Source organism: Macaca fascicularis, chromosome 7 (genome assembly GCF_037993035.2).
Source record: "Macaca fascicularis isolate 582-1 chromosome 7, T2T-MFA8v1.1".
NCBI classification, from domain to species: domain Eukaryota; kingdom Metazoa; phylum Chordata; class Mammalia; order Primates; family Cercopithecidae; genus Macaca; species Macaca fascicularis.
The window spans coordinates 46,595,949-46,598,774 of NC_088381.1; the positions used below are offsets into that span (position 1 = coordinate 46,595,949).

At 47.1% G+C, this 2,826-nt stretch overlaps 1 pseudogene; it reads right to left on the reverse strand.

The window, feature by feature from the left end:
• Positions 1–1,290: 1,290 nt before the first annotated feature.
• On the reverse strand, positions 1,291–2,181 carry LOC102136899 (gem-associated protein 8 pseudogene; annotated as a pseudogene).
• Between the last annotated feature and the right edge of the window lie 645 nt (positions 2,182–2,826).

Sequence of the window (2,826 nt, forward strand, 5' to 3'; positions counted from 1 at the left end):
AATCCCAAAGCAGGTGAAGCTGGACTGAGAAAAACGTAGTCACAATTCAGCTCACGGAGTTCCCTGACTCTCTTCATACACTGAGGACCGCTGTGTCTCTGGATACATCCCCCATGTCCTTTTCACCATCACGCCACTCTCTTTCTTTTTGATTAGCCTTGCCAGAGATTTGTCTGTTTCACCAGTCTGCTCAAGAAATAAGTTCCAGCATTTTTACCTCAACTCTTTTTCCTGTCTCTCATCTTTTTTCTCATAATTATCACCCCTTTCTCCTTTCCCTTTGTATCCCAACAGAGGTGGCCAATTTTTTCTCTACCTTGCTGATTTGTTTTTCTGGGTCATCAAGTCTATTTTTTATTACTTACTTCCAAAGTGGTTTTTAATTTAAATATTAAGATTTTAGTTACTTTGTAATTCTCCCATTTCTCACCTATCTCCCTTTTTATATTACCTTGTTGCTTCATTTTGAAGTGAAATATATATTATCTCCCTTTTTCAAGTGAATGGTGTATCCTCTTTTATTGAGCTCCCTGGAAAGATGGGCACATGCTCTTCTCAGGTCTGCAGCTTGGGGCAGGTGTGAGGGCTCCCAATTTGCCTCTGGCTCCTGGTTTGTCTGGGCTGTGCTGACTTGGGGGCCTTAACCACCACCTAAGCCTCTGACACTAAGCTGCTGTGGGGCAAGGGTGTCTTCCCAGCATGCTCTGGTTGTCATAGTTTCTCCCTTTTCTCCAGCTCCAGCCGGCTGGTGAGAAGGACACTTCCCACAATGCATTGCTCACCTGACCCTGCCTTTCCGTCTTCTGTAATCTGTAGTTTCTGACTTGGTTGTAGACAGATGGTGCAAAAGATGAGGAGTGCTGTGATGGAGAGAGGTAATAAGATTTCTGCTTCAAAGGACAACTCTTAAGAGGCAGAGAGGAGTGGCTGGGCTTGTTTCTGGTGGATCAGACACACGGACAGCCCAGATGGGAGCAGAGATGTGAAGCCCCTTCTTCTTTTCCAAGTAGGCCTCTAATGGAGGGTTTTTGGGGTAGGCAGGTGAGATTGCTGGGTATTTGCCCCTTTGTCTACATTCCTGACATTCTGGTGAGAAGTTTTGTTTTGTTTTGTTTTGTTTTTCTAGGCAAGAACCTTAATGAACTGTTACTGACAACGTAAAAAAAAAAACTGTATAATATATACAAAATTATCATTTTATGTCAGGAGAAAATTTATCATGTCAGCAACAGAACATGTCTGCCAACCTCCAAGTGGCTGGCATAGTGCATCCACCCCGTGACAGGCCCACTGGGACTGTGGTGAACATGCCTGTACCTCAGTACAAAGTCCCCTTTCCCTGAGAAATGTATAGAAGGAGAGAGGAAGAACATGTACCCAAAAGGAAGAGGGAGAGGCTGGGGGCCCTGTACCCTGAGCTCAGAACTTCAGGGGGATGACCGGCCAGTACTTGGGCTGCTTTTGGTCACAGTGCGTGTCAAAGCTCAACTGCACTGCAGCCTCCATGGCCTGGATCTTGGTGGCGCTGTCCCCGTACAAACGCTTCATCTCGGCCTGGGACACTGCTCACTAGGCCTCTCAGTTGGAGTCTCTACCGACCAGCAGGTGTTGCAGTACAGGTCATGGTCAGCATTCACGTAGCTGTCCAGGCACTCTGCATCCAGCTGCTGTCACCGCCGTCGTTCTTCTCTGTACCTCTCAGTCTCTGCAGAGTACTGGCGGAGCTCTTTGGTGATTTCCATATTGCTCAGGTCACATTCTACCTCTGCATCTAACTCAATCTCCATCTCTTCCTCTTTGGACAAAGCTTGGTCTTCTCTTGTGGATGCCTGGACTCTACTGCTGTCATGTGGATGCTGCCCAGACCCTCTGAAATGTAAAGAACTGCAGGGGGAGTCCTGCTAGGCCACATGATGGCCATAGAAGGACGAAGGATACGCAGCCTAGTTAGCGTAACAGCTTTGGGGAAGAAGTGCCAGAGGGAAGTACCATGGAAGACTGAAACAGGATTTCACGGCCTTCCTGTAGGCCTTTGTGGTGGCTTTGCATCCAAGCCATTGCTTGATGATAATGTTGCCAGCATCTCACATATACTGGATGAGAATACCAAGGCCTGGCAGCTTTCAATGTTGATGCCTTCACCGCTGCCATCTCTGATTGTGAAAGTTCAAGTGGGTGCCGAAACTCGTGGATTCGCAGCTTGCAGATCCTGCGTGGTGACCGAGCAAGGGCCTAGTTTTCCTTCCTTAGTGAGAAGTTTTAAAGATCCCCTGGTCACTCACTGTTTTGAGCTAGATGTCTTGTGAATCAGTAGTTAGCACACAGTTATTGCTTACCCCTCCCTCATATTCATTTCTTCATTATCTAACAACAGTTCCTGATTGGACTTGGGGTCAAGCCCTCTCTTAGCCCAGGTGGCTTGGGTGGGGGTTCTGGAGGTAGAGCACATGACCCTGACCTAAGCCAATCATCACTTCTCATTTCCAAGGCCACAGCAATTAGTTCAGGGGTGGGCATGTTACCAGAGGCTGGTACAATCAGAATGAAGGTCAGGACTTTTGTGGAAAGCAGGCTCAAGTCTCCCTGCTAGACTTGAACCTTCAGGCTTATTAAATGAGCCTTGGATGGTACCTTGAGCTTGAGAATAAAGCTGAGGACTGGAGAGAGGTCATGTACTGGAGACAGCACAGAACCCCTGATCCAGCCTTGCCTGAAGCTGGCCCTACCCTTTGATCTTTTAGTAATAGGAACTAATAAATTTTCTTTTATGTTTAAACACATTTGGGTCAGATTACAAGTTAACCGAAGTAGAAGGAGTCCTCACTG